This window comes from Amblyomma maculatum, chromosome 7, assembly GCF_055883805.1.
Source record: "Amblyomma maculatum isolate TAMU_Amacu chromosome 7, ASM5588380v1, whole genome shotgun sequence".
NCBI lineage: Eukaryota > Metazoa > Arthropoda > Arachnida > Ixodida > Ixodidae > Amblyomma > Amblyomma maculatum.
The window spans coordinates 38,178,320-38,192,249 of NC_139350.1; the positions used below are offsets into that span (position 1 = coordinate 38,178,320).

General features: G+C 46.5%; 1 non-coding gene across 1 annotated transcript; it reads right to left on the reverse strand.

Annotated features, from left to right (window-relative positions):
• Positions 1 to 635: 635 nt before the first annotated feature.
• Positions 636 to 707, reverse strand: TRNAW-CCA (transfer RNA tryptophan (anticodon CCA)). The gene has a single exon. It is a non-coding gene; the product is annotated as a tRNA-Trp (tRNA).
• Positions 708 to 13,930: the final 13,223 nt, after the last annotated feature.

Consider the following 13,930-nt stretch of genomic DNA (forward strand, 5'->3'; position numbering starts at 1 on the left):
GAAGCTCACCCTTGTCGACTATCTTTTTTCCCGCTTCTTCGTCCTTGAAAGTCACCGTACACACATGGCTCATGCGGTAGGCTCCGAGGACAATCACATCCGGCAAAAGCGATAACTCGGCGAGCGCGTCGCGGAATTCTTCCGCCCTTTACGGGCGGGCCCTAACATCACAGTGTGGAAAAACCGTGTTCAAAACTTAACTCCCTGTTGGCAAACTAGGGCAACAACTCGTTGTCCGAGGCAGTATTCCTGTTACCGCGGCCCTGCTGGACCGCTGAAGCCACTCCTGTGGAGCCCTGCATCCTGTTTCCGTTCACTAGCGTGGCCGGAAGCATAATCCGGCGCCACCGAGTCTTTTTTTTCAGGCAGTGCGCTGTACACATTTCTCAAGCGCAGAACGCCCTCAGTGAAATGTTCGCGAACCGGGTGAACACCGAAGTAAGCGTGTTCGAACTGCATTCGAGTTTTCTACACAGCGTGGAGGCCCAGGAGCATAATAATTTGCGCCACCGAGTTTGACTTTTTTCCTACCTCTGCGGAGTAGGTGTCAGGTCCCCGTATAGCACTCCGATTTTATGATATGCCGCATCTGGAGGCAAAATGTAGAGCGCAGAAAGGATGACGCAAAAAAGAAGTGACCCGGACGTGATTCGAACACGCAACCTTCTGATCTGGAGTCAGACGCGCTACCGTTGCGCCACCGAGTCCTTATTTTTTTTTATTTCGGAAGTATACATGAACAACAAATGGTCACACTTAATAAAACACTTCAGCTGCCCTTGAGCTGACGCGTGTGAGGTTAAAATTTCTTCAATTTTACCAGGTCATCCAGAACTTCTGACCACTGTGGTGGGTCAGGGAGCGCGCAGATACATTCCCGTAGATAAACAGCACTTTCAACAAAATTTTCACGTACACTGCGAATGGTAATATCTTCATGCCTTACTTGCATTCGTGTTTTTCACAAGCTGTGGAGGCCTAGAAGCATTATTAAATCATAGGGTTCGTCTGCGTTCTCCACCGGCGAAAACCGGATGCCATAAGGGTTTAGTGGCAGCTCTTTTTTAATTGTTCTTTGTAGCACGCCCCAATGAAATACTGCATCCCAGCAGTCCAAGAATATGTGTTCGATTGTCTCTGGCTTCTTGCAAAGCTGGCAGTTTGTCGTGCAAGGTTTCTTTTTCTTGACTGCCGACCGGGCAGGAAAACAAATTCAGACAATAAAAGGCGCTATCTTAAGGAAGACAGCACTCGGAGATTAAAAGCGCTTGAGGTCAACAAGTTCACATAACAGAGCGTACCATTCTGGTCTCTCAGCTTTCTCCTTGTACACATCTCTGAGGTATACAACACTCTCAACAAAGTGCTCTCTAGCCGGCCGAAGGTTTTCATCTGCGTGATGAACACCCATTCGTGTCTTCCATACGCCATGAAGAACCAACACCATGAACAAGTCATTTGGCACACCATCTTCGCTGTGGATCGGTAAAAAACGGATACAGTATGGAGTTACAGGAATATCTTTCTTTATTGTTCTCTGCAGGATATCCCACAGGAATATCGCATCCCAACAATTCAAGAATATGTGATCTACAGTTTCAGGCTTATGGCATATTGAGCAGTCCATGGTCCACGGGACGAACAGCCCCTTTTCCACTAACCAGGGTTTAACTGGCAGTGTGCCAGAATGTAAGTGAAAAAAGAAAGTTTTTACCGAAGGCCGCACGGCCATGTTTTTCACCCTCTTAAGGACGTCATCACCCTGGCCCTCACCGTTGAGTGATCGGTAAATGGGCACTGGTAACATGATATCGATAAGGTCCGCAGACAACTTCCTTTGTTTTACATTACTTAGGTATTGCACAGAGAATCGTACTTTCAATATCTAAAATGCTCCTACGACCTCGCGCAGATATCACTGCACACTACTTTCATGTGTCATATAGTAACAAACAACGAATTCGGGTAGAACATTTTGAAGCCGAACTTAGATCATAGTACGAACAAAGCAATTCCTTTGGTAGCGCAAAACGGTATACTGCGACACAACTTGCCTTAAGAGCAAATGTACAAGGCCCAAACCCCCACTGCACACTGAGCGAAACAAGTTCGTGCGGCTCGTGCGTTCCCACGTTGAACCCCACACAAACACAGCTAACACTCTTTGCAGCTTCCGAACACACATTCTTGTCATGAACAGCGCCTGCAGCACATACCATATTTCTGCGACTAGGAAAATATTTCACACTGTTGAGCGAGCAAAAATAGAAAAGTCTGTGCCACCTCATTGTGTTGTTTTCGGACATACTTGCTCGATTTCAGCTTGCAAATACTGTGTCGTGTCCCTGTAGTGCAGAAGTGGCACGCCAAGGTAGTTTGTAGGCATATCTTCCCATTGAACATTGTGAAATAAGGCAGGAGTGCTTTCCTATACGCCATGCCAAAAACCTAAGCACTTGTTCCAGTTTATAACACCCCCGGTGCATCGACAGTATGCAGCGGCATCATCAAGAGCCTCATTGACACTTTCTTTATCTTCACAAATGATAGCAATATTGATACGGGGCAGAAGGCCTTTTCGGTGGCATATACGTAACATTACCCCGCCACGAAAAGCACAGTCCCGGTGCGCACTAGGACAAACTACTGCAGGGGTAGTACGGCTTCATTCTGGCGACATGAACAATCTCGATGAGTGGCATAGAGGACTGTCGCGGCGGATGTACAGGGGTGACCTCATATGTCACAGGAGTGACTGGCCGTAAAACACGGTAGGGTCCTGCGTAGCGTGGCAAGAGCTTCTCACACTGCCCAACTTTACGAGAGGGAGTCCAGAGCAAGACGAGGGAGCCCGGAGAGTAGTGGACATCCCGGTGGAGAGAATCATGGCGTATTTTTTGAGAATTTTGGGAGGAGGCCAGTCGGCGGCGAGCAATAACACGGGCGACGTCAGCTCGGGAGATGGCGTCACGAACGTAGCAACTGGCGTTAGCGGTGGGAGGCAGTACGCTGTCAAACTGAAGGGGAGGGTCGCGGCCGTATAGAAGATAAGTAGCCCATTGTGTCGTGACGAGAGGAATTGTACGCGAACGTTACAAACGGCAATGTGATATCCCAGTCACAGTGATCATCCGAGACATACATTGACAGCATGTCCGTGAGCTTGCGGTTGAGGCGTTCGGTGAGGCCGTTCGTTTGTGGATGGTAAGCGGTGGTAAAATAGCGCTTAATGGAGCAGTACCGAAGTATTTCGTCGACTACTCGAGCAAGAAAGCAACGGCCATGGTTAGTGAGCAGCTGGCGTGGAGCACCATGGAGCAGAATCACGTCATGGAGAAGAAACGCAGGCATGTCAGTTGCACAGCTGGTGGGTATCGCTCGGGTGACTGCGTAGCGCGTAGTATAATCTGTGGCCACCGCAATCCATTTATTTCCCGACGCAGAGAGTGGGAAAGGCCCGAGGAGGTCAAGGCCAACTCGGGAAAACAGGTCTACTGGGATGTCGATCGGCTGGAGGGACGGACCCTTGAGACGGCTTCGGTGTGAGGTTCATCTGGGTGAGAAGGAAAGTGTCCAGGTCCATCATATGCGGGGCGGAGTTGTTCAGGTTTAGCAGGGAAGCGTCGAGGTCCGTAGTAGTACCGACGGTCAGCGTTGTAATAAGGTCGAGGGGTGGGGAAGGCACGAGTGCGGCAATATCGTGAAGTGTGGCCAGCTCGACAGCAAATAAAACAAATTGGCCTGTCGTCTGAGCTGCGCCACTCTGCAGGATTGCGACTAACGTAGCGATGTGGGGAAGCTTGGTTAGTGGTTGCAGCAGCCACTACAGGAACAGGATGCGATGGTGACGAGGGCGGTACGAGGTTGGAGGAAAGACTCACGTTGGCAAGTTCCTGGCGGACAATAGACTGTATCATGGCCACGGTGTCTGGCAGTGGAGTTGATAGTGGTGCAGGAGCTAAGGCCTCGAGTTCTCGACTAACGATCCGAGTCAAGGTAGTGGACTGAGAAGGCTGTTGCAGAGGAGCCAGATCATCGCAGGATGTAGTAGCTGCCGTGTTCGGAAGGCGCTCAAAGCGATGTACCAGGCGTCGTTGCTTAGCCTGCTCGAATATTCGGCAAACTTGAAGTACCGACTCGGCTGTAGAGCAATCCATGCAGAAGAGGATGTTGAACGCGTCATCTGCGATGCCCTTTAGGATATGCCCTACCTTTTCACTTTCCAGCATGGAGCGGTTCGCCTTGCGACACAACGCGAGCACGTCTTGTATATAGGCGAGGTATGACTCCGTGGTAGATTGGGCGCGAGAGGAAAGTTCGCTTTTAGCTGCGAGGGCCTGTCCAATGGGCTTCCCGAACAAGTCGTGAAGCTTTTGCTTGCAAATTTCCCAGGTCACCAGCTCGTGTTTGTGATTTTGGAATCACGTGCGAGCAGTTCCCGCCAAATAGAAAATCAGATTGGCCAGCATGATGGTCGCGTCCTAGTGATTATTCCTGCTGCATCGCTCGTATTCGTCCAGCCAGCTGTCAACGTCTGGGTGGTCGGCGCCATTAAAGATGGGAGGGTGGCGAATTTGTGTGAGTACAACATCGATGGCGGGAAAACGATCTACCAGTGACTGACAGGTTCCCTCACTGTGAGACTCCACCTGACGTCTGCGATGTGCGTCACTTGATGTGGACGTGTCCATGAACGACGCACATTAGGCAACGGATAATCATGAAGGTGGGCCTGCGGTGGAATCGCGATAGTGATTATGAGAAATGGACAATGGACAATCGCTATACTGCCAACCTTCTCGAATACATAAGCACAACTGGACTTCACTCCTTCTTTTAACTTTCTATCTCCTGCATCCTATTCCCCCTTTCTCAACTTATGCCTCGTGGCACACTCTTCGAAAAAAAAACCGGCTGAGGCGATGTTCCCATGGTGGTAGGGGCTGCTTCAGAGGTCATCGTGGCTGTTTGTGGCGTCGTTGGGATCCCAGGTAGGTGGCGGCCGCTGCGCAAATCCAGCTTTTTGCAGCTTAAATGGGCTAATCGGTGCGTACGTGGACCTTGATTAACCTCCACCAAGATGATACGGGGCAGAAGGTAACACAGGAAACCAGAGCAGGTGATGAGCAAGTGTTCACAGCACAGCAGAGCAGAACACAGCAGGTTGTTGTTGTTGTTGTTGTTGTTGTTGTCCAAATAACTTATGGCACATACCCACAGAGGGGGATCGGCCAAGAATTGGGTAGCAAAGAATTTTTTTTTAATATACTTGCATAAAAAAAATGATTTGAGGGGTAGAGCAAAGGAAACAAAACGGGAAATATGTGAAATATAAAATGAAAAGTGGTAACACTCACGGGAGATTGACACTACAATTTTAGAACAAGTGATGTTTAAATATTTAGCAAGGCAAACGATTTGAGTCCAGTAAAAAATTTTGCATGGCGGTAAGCACAGACCTGTGACTGTGCCCAAGGATTGTGGCGCCAAATGATAACAATGTTGGGCTGCTTAAACTAAGGCCAAGCTGTTGCAATGGCCTTTCCATCAACTGCTTTCTCAGCGTAGTAAAGCGGCGGCAAAACAATAAAAAGTGATCTAATGTTTCTTGTTCACCGCAAAATGCGCAGACGGGAGACAGTGCCAAACCAGACCTGTAAAGATAGAAATTTAAAGGTGGGATACGGCATCGCAGCCTTGTTAGTGAAATCTCGAGTTGCCGTGAATGACGTAATTTTCTATTCCAAGAATAATTTAGATGCAGGTAGTCATCAGATCTTAAAAGATGTCCATTTTTCATATTTAATAGGACGTTTCTTCGAAACCTCGCTGCGGTGATGTACGCGGTCGCCGGAAGGATAGATAATACGGGGCCATTAAGGGACTCTTTTGCCAAATTGTCAGCATATTCATTTAAAGTCACATTGCTGTGGCCTGGAACCCATACCATATGTACAATTTTCAATTGTCTAGGGATCAGGGAGACAAAGGTTTTTACTATTGCAGAATCCACCGACGAAGAGAGAGATGAACACAAGGATAGAGAGTCGGAAATTACTGCCACTTTAGAAAAAGAGGAGTCTAATTTTCGTAAAGCGAGTACCACCGCCAGATAATCTGCCTCAAAAATTGGGGTGAAGTCCGGAAGCCGGACAGAAAAAGACCAGTCTAAATGTGGACAATATATACCCACACCCGCCTTTTCATTACTTTGAGATGCGTCAGTAGCTACAACTAAACTAGCAGAAAGACTTCATAAATGGTCTTCTAATAATCCGTTTAGAATAACGGATGATAAGTTTTTAGCATTATTCGGGAATATGTCGTCAAAGACAATTTTAATAGATGAACCGATGGTTTGTATGGGTAGAATACTAGGAAGGGAAACATTTAAAGGGTCCAGCAAATTTTTGACCATAACAACCTGCGGGGTGTGAAATTTAGACCAATGGACACCGAAAAAGGAGGTCGGTTGACAGCAAAAAATAGACATAGATCGGTGAAACTCTGATTCATATATCCTTAAGTACGTCTGAACGGTTAGAATTTGTAATCTATATATCAAGGGTGGAATCCGGGCTTCAAGGTAGAGCACATTGTTGGCAACAAATTTTGGAAGTCCCAGACACAACCTAAGTGCTTCTCGCTCCAACAGAACAAGCGGTCGAATTTTATAAGTTGCTGATCCAGAAAACAAGACTGAACCAAACTCTAAAATTGGACGCACATACATAATATAAATCATTAAAAGGACATCTCTCCGCATTCCAGACCTGGAACGACTAATTCGGCGCAACATGCCCACGGCCCGAGCCCCTTTCCTAGCAATATGGTTAATGTGAGGCTGCCATGAAAGATTATCATCATAAGTGACCCCTAAATACTTTAATGATTTAACCTGTGGTATTATTTGCTGCTGATACATTACAGACAGACTTACAGAATCTTTTATGTTAAATACGAGGACTGCGCTTTTGTTGACATTTAATGTGAGACGCAAGCCACACAACCAATTCTCAATAGAGTTTAGGTACGTTTGCAAGTGGAGATAAAGGGATTGAATATCCGATGCAGTTGCAAAAAACGCAATATCATCCGCATATACGTAAGTGCGAACGTCATAATTAACTGGTATTGAGCTGAGTAGTATGTTGAAAAGGACTGGTGAAAGGACTGCTCCTTGCGGCACTCCCCTGGTTTGCTTATATCTGCCAGAATGGACGCCATTTAGTGCATAGTAATACTCTCGGTTTTGGAGGAATTCAGATATCCAGGCTACTAAATAATGTGGAAACTGAAGAGATTTCAATTTTTGCAATAGAATGCTATGCTCAACGCTATCATAGGCCTTGGCTATATCTAGCGTTATCAAGGCAGCGTACATTTTTTGGCGTCGCGCTAAAAGAACTCGACTTTCGAGATCAGCATGCGTAGTCCAGATGGAAGACTTTTGACGGAAACCAATTTGGCAAGGGCTGAGGATATTTTCTTTATTCATGAATTCCGAAACACGTATGACTCTTTCAATTAATTTTACAATGTTTGATGTTAGTGCAATTGGTCTAATATTATCAATGGACAAGGCACCGCCTTTATTCTTAAGTAAAGGAATTATTTTGGCAAGTTTCCATTCTGGGTGTATCCAAGCATGTTTGATGGAATAATTTACTAGCTCTAATAACGTCTGAGGTGACTCGTCAAAAAGAATTTTTAACATTTTTGAAGTTACTTTATCAGGACCGGGAGCAGCGGCTGGTAATCTCATAACTATAGGAGAAAGCTCAGAAACGGAAATTTGGGGATCATAATTAACTGGTTCCATTGGCATTACAGGTATCGAGCCCGAAGGAAGTGCAGACGAGAAACGCTTCTCCAGTCCTTTGGCAATTGTTTCAATTGTGTCTATTGCTTCATGTGGAGTCAAAATAAAGGAATGTAGATTTTGTGCTTGCGGAATCTTTTTCCGCGAGCGTAAAAAACCAAAAAGAGCAGTTCGATTGCCAGATTTAGAGAGGAAATCAAAATGCTTAGCATCATACTCGTCCTTCGCTTTTGCAACTGTACGTTTAAAAGTAGCTGCAATGAACTTGTAATCCTGCCAGTTTTTCGGGCACTGGTTGTGGAGAAGCTTTTTCCATGCCGCCTTTCTACGTCTGTAATCTCGGGAGCAATCAGCATTCCACCAAACAGCTGAAGTATTCCCCTTTGAGCTCCGTACCAAGATCTCAGACTTCTTACGGCAATCCTCAATCACCGAGCATAAGCGTTTTGATTTTTCTTCTTCATCCGTGTTAGTCAATGACTCAAGGTTAGAGCGTAACGTTGACTGAAAGTTATTATAGTTGATAAATGACTTCAACTGAGAAGTCGCTGGAGTTACAGGGTGATTAACCTCAAACGCAATCGGCATGTGGTCACTAGAGGTGCCACAATCAAGTGTCGACCAATTATTAACGAAGAGACTGGGAGAGGTAAAAGTTAAATCTAACACAGATTGACTGTGTTTTCTTATAAATGTGGCCGAACCCGAATTTCTACAGGAAAAGTTATTATTTGTTATCCAATCCCAAAGACGCTTGCCACAACTATCTGTCTTGTAGCCCCATGACACATGATGCGAATTAAAATCACCAGCCAGAAGAACTGAGTTTCGACAATTAACTAATAGCAGATCTAGAGGTTTTGTATCTTGTACACCGCTAGGGAAATAAGCATTCACTAAGGAAAACGGACAGTGCCCTGTAATTTCAAAGTCTAGGGCCAATAACTCACAATCTATAGAAGATAACTGGAAAGAAATCTTAGCCCTGTGACAGAATTTTGTACAGACAAATATAATTAAACCTCCTCCTTTTGATTGGCGATCTTGTCGGAATGAATGATAATTTTGTAAATAGAAATGCTTTTCGGCTGTTAGCCAAGTTTCTTGCAAAATAATTATGTGTGGATTATATTGAGAAGAAATGTAAACTAAATCTGTTGAAGCTGTTAGAATTGAACGACAGTTCCACTAGATAACTCTTAGTGCCCCTATGATTGTGAAATCTTGGCAGCCGCAACTGCCTGCCCCAAAATATTATCCTTTGGCTTTAATGTATGCTGATGTTTCTTTGATTTTGGTTGGGACCGCGGAGAAGAATGATTGGACATGGGAGACCCACACCGTTTTAGAATTCTCACATCTGATTCTACCATCTCTGCGTCATCAATGTTTTCATCGTCATCTGGGAGAGCAGCCCTGTTAGGCGAAGCAACAGTGCTTTCAAGCAGTTGAGAGCTTTCAGAGGGCATATTTGCTATGAAAGGGGCTGTTCCTGATTGCAGGGCTTGCGTTAGCTGAACTGCCAGAACGTTAGAAAAACACTCTGTGACAGTAGCAACTATTCGGTCGACCATTTTATTCATTGATGCTTCCACTGCAGTCATTATCGCCTTTGAGATTTATGCATCTAGAGGCATACCTGATCGGGCTGACACACCTGCATAACCGTGTAATCGGTCCTTAACCTCTATTACAGCGTCACGACGCGAACAGCGTTTTCTATCTATTACCTCTAGAATTTGCAGCTCCTGTTTTCGAGATGGACACTCCAAGGAGTTTGCAGCGTGGGCTCCACCGCAAAGGCAGCATTTGTCGTGTTGTTGTGAACATGATGACGAATGATGACCATCGCCACATATGGAACACCGCACGGAGGACTTACAACCACGAGCACTGTGACCATATCGCCAGCAATTAGTGCACTGCAGTGGCTTAGAATCAAGAGGATCCACACGGAAGATCAATGGCCATGCTTTTATCTCTGACGGGCATGAAGTTCCCGCAAATGTGGCAATCACCGACTCTGTTGGTACCCGCGTATTATTAACCTCCCGGCTGAAACGGTACACCGCTACCACACCAGCCGCCGAAAGAAGGTCGAGGGTCTCAGCTGGAGTTAATGAAGAGTCTACTCCTCGGACTAATCCCTTTGTGCATGCAAGATGAGTAGGGATAAAGCTGCTCACCTGAAGTGATCCAAATGAATTGCATTTAAGCAGATCCTTCACGCAATTGAGGTCTGGAGATCGGCACAGTATCCCGCCACGCCCAAACTGCCTCACTTCTGTGATCGAGTCATACAGGGTAGAGGCTGCCTGGAGAGCAGCTCGAACAGTCCCAGGGTTATTCATTTTAATAAATCCGCCATCCTTGGGCACCAGCGCCACAGGAATGTTTGGAACGCCAGATCGTTGGAACGTTTCCAGAGGTAGATCGTGAGGAGTAATGAAAGCCGACCAGGGGGAGCGCCCCTGGCCGGGAGACTGCGTAGACATCACTTTACAGTTACAATCTCTCTGCGAGCGTTATCAACTCGGTGAAAAGCGCAAATGCGCAGGGGAAAACAGAAAAAAGGTGTTCAGGCAAGCCCCAACGGTTTCTTCAGCTTCGTCGTCTCTCACTCTATTTTCTATCGTCGTCCTCTTCGGTGGCATATACGTAACAATATCATCAGCATATGCAAGCTCTTTAACTTCGGATGTCATTAGCAGGAAACGTCTTATGTTTTCATTGTAAAGCACTTTCAGGCAAAAGGGTCCAAGGTATATAACAAACAGCAAGGGCGACAAGGGGCCAGCCTTGCCTCACAAAAGATAGAATCCCGATACGATCGTTGATTTCTTTGTTGACCACAATACTTGCAGTACACCCTTTGTATGCCATTCTCACACCATCTACAATGACTGCGCCTAAGTTGACGTATTCTAATAAAGTAAAGAGTATGTCGTTCGTGACGCGATCAAAAGCTTTTTCTTGAACAACTTGCAGCACTGCTGCTCTGCATAATGTGTATGTTGGTCGTTATTGTCCTTCCTTTAATGCCACAGGTCTGATGAGGCCGCACAATTTCTTTAATCACAGTTTGCAATCGTCTAGCTAGCACTTTCATATATATTTTATAATCCACATTTGTTAAAATTCTAGGCCTGTAAGATGAGACAGACAGTTGTTTCTCACGGTCACTGCTTTTGGAAATCAAAACTATATGCGATTGTCGGAAAGAAGGTGGCAGCTCTTTCTTTTCGTAAGCTTCCATTAACACTCTGTGTAATGCCTGTGCCGCATCTTTTCGGAAGGATTTATAAAACACCGCGCTTAATCCGTCTGGTCCGGGTGTCTTTCCAGGACAGATCATCTATGGCCTTTTCAATTTCTTGGACACTAATGGAATGTTCCAGTGCTGATTTTCTACCATCAACGAGTTTCAGCAACAGTGACAGGGAAGTGTTTTCGAATCCTTCCACTTGTTTTTTGCTTCCAAATAAGTCGCGGTAATGGTCAACGAACGCCCGTTTCATCGTTTCCTCATCTCGGGTTATTGAATTTAACACCAGTATCTCTGCGATATCGTTTTTCACCGCATAGCTCTTTTCCGCTAACGCCCGCTTTGTTGGCATTTCATTCACCCAAAGCATTTCCGCACGCGCCCTTATTACTGCTCCTTTGCACCTATCTTGGTCTAGCGCTTCTAACTGCCGCCTAACATCTTTGATTTCTTTACTGCGTAGTCCAGGCTGTGGGCATTCTTGGCTCGGTAAGAAGTCTAGCTGACATTGCAGTCGTTTTCCTGCCTCCTTTTGTTCGCGCTGCTTCATCGTACTACGTTCAATATCGGTTATTTTAACCGTTTCTTTGAAACACTCCCACGCGTATATATAGCATTGTGCCGCACCTGTCGTGACTTCCTTAATGTCATCTTGCGTCTTAGTAACGAAGGTGTCATCTTCAAGTAGTTATTAATCTTCCACAGGTGCCAGTTGCAGTACGATTTCATTTGTTTTGTTCGAAGTGTAAATATTACCAGACGGTGATCACTTAATGAAACATGTTTCACCTTATAAGTGCTACACAATGGAACGAGTCCGAGAGATATGTATGCCCTGTCAAGTCTAGCGTGTGAATCGCGCTGAAAATGGGTGTATTGCGGCAAACTGTAATTTGACATCAAACCTACGTCTTTCAAACTGTGCTCTTCAACCATCGCATTCAGGTAAAGAGCGCTGTGATCACGCACAGCGTGCCTTGTTGCCCTATCTTCGGGCACACAAACACAATTGAAATCACCAAGTAGAACAAGAGATCTTTCAGAATTAACATGAGGCACCAGTACCTCAAAGAAACCTCGACGCTCTTGCGGCTTGTCAGGGGCATACACACAGATTATTCTCCATTTCATCTGGCAACACAAAAAATCACATACTATCGGACGACCATTTGCGTCTATCTTTAAACACTCTTCTTCAATGTGAATGGAATTTCGAATTAAAAGTAAAACGCCCCCGGATGTACATACTGCATGACTCACGCATATATTATAACGTGATCAAAAAGGCTGCAACATGCGCTCAGTTTGCTCTTGAGATTCAACTTTGGTTTCTTGTATAGCTGCTATAGCGATATCGTTTTCAAGAAGACGACGACTAACTTGGTATTGTCGGCACTTTGAAGCTAGACCTCTCACGTTCAACGGTGATATACGTAACGCTACGTTTTGTAATGCATTCATTTTCATTGAGAAAAGGATCACGCATATTGTTGACCTTTGTAAACAGTAAGGCTAGTTACAAAAAACTCCACACAACTGACAGCAGTTTATAGTTGCGTTGACTGGGCAACTTGAAAATGATTTCTGCCAGCAGTTCGTTGTCGCTCCGCTTAAAAACGGAGCCTCCCAGATTTCCCAGGTTGCAAGCACTAAGGAGGCGGCGGCTTGGCCGCCTGCCGCGGGCCGGGCGGATTGTTCGGCCGCGGCTGAAAGACGGACGTCTAACACTAGGAGCTTTCGTCGGTGGTTCACCGGCACTTTCTTCCGGAGTCTGCTCGTCGTCAGCGTTCTTTTCTCACAGTCGCTTTCCAGCCTGGCTGCCGCTGACGGCTAAAACGACCGTAGCCTCCTCCTCGCGGATTTCATCACCCTTTGATGCTTCATCAAAAGCGTTGTTCGCGTCTTCCGACTTGTTCGCCTTCTCTTTGGGTGCGCTTTAGTCAGGGATATCAGCAGGCTCAAACTTTCCGCTCAGCTCTCCATCACACTTTGGGCGAGACACTAGCTTCACCATGCTGCTGTCCCCCTATTCTCTCGCTGCATCTTCTGCGTCAACCTCATCCATTAGCAGCTCGGATCTTTCTTCTGCTGAAGCGTTCCCGGTGACGCTGGCGTATGTCCGCGTGCACTGGCTCTCCTCATGCCCAAAACGGCAGCATGCCCCACACTTCGGTACCCGGCATTCGCGTCGGACGTGGTCCTTGCCACGGCACCGCAAGCAGAGGGGAGCCCTGCCTGGTACCACGACGAGAGCAAGTTCACCAGCGACGCTAACTTGATGCGGCAAGTCTTCGACTTTGACACCTGGCTTTAATGTCAGGGCCACTAGGCGCGTTGTCGAACCTTTGTCGGTCATTCGATAAACACGCCAACACTCGGCCTTAATATCAGTCACTTTCCCATATGGGGAAAAAGCTTTTCGCACATCTTCGTCAGGCACACCTGGAAGCAACCAGTGCAGATTCACTCTGACGTCTTAGTTTGCAGCGTCAATAGTCAAACAACGACCCTCCTTCACTTTCAGTTCACCAACGGTGAGGATCTTCTTGACAGCTTCCGCATTGTCGAAGGTCACTGCTCAAACGTGGCTCATCCGATACGCCCCCAAGGCGGTTACATCGGGGAGCAGCTTAAGATCGGCTAATGCGTCGCGAATATCTTTGACACGATATGGTCGGGAACGGACGTCAGCGTGAAGAAAAACAGTATTAAAAACAATACGGCCTGTTGACAGGCTGGGCAGGATCACCTCGTACTCATTTTCCAGGTGCAAAAAAGCCTGTTACCGCGGCCTGATATGGCCGCTGAAGCCGCTCCTGAGGAGCCCTGCATCCTGCGTCCGT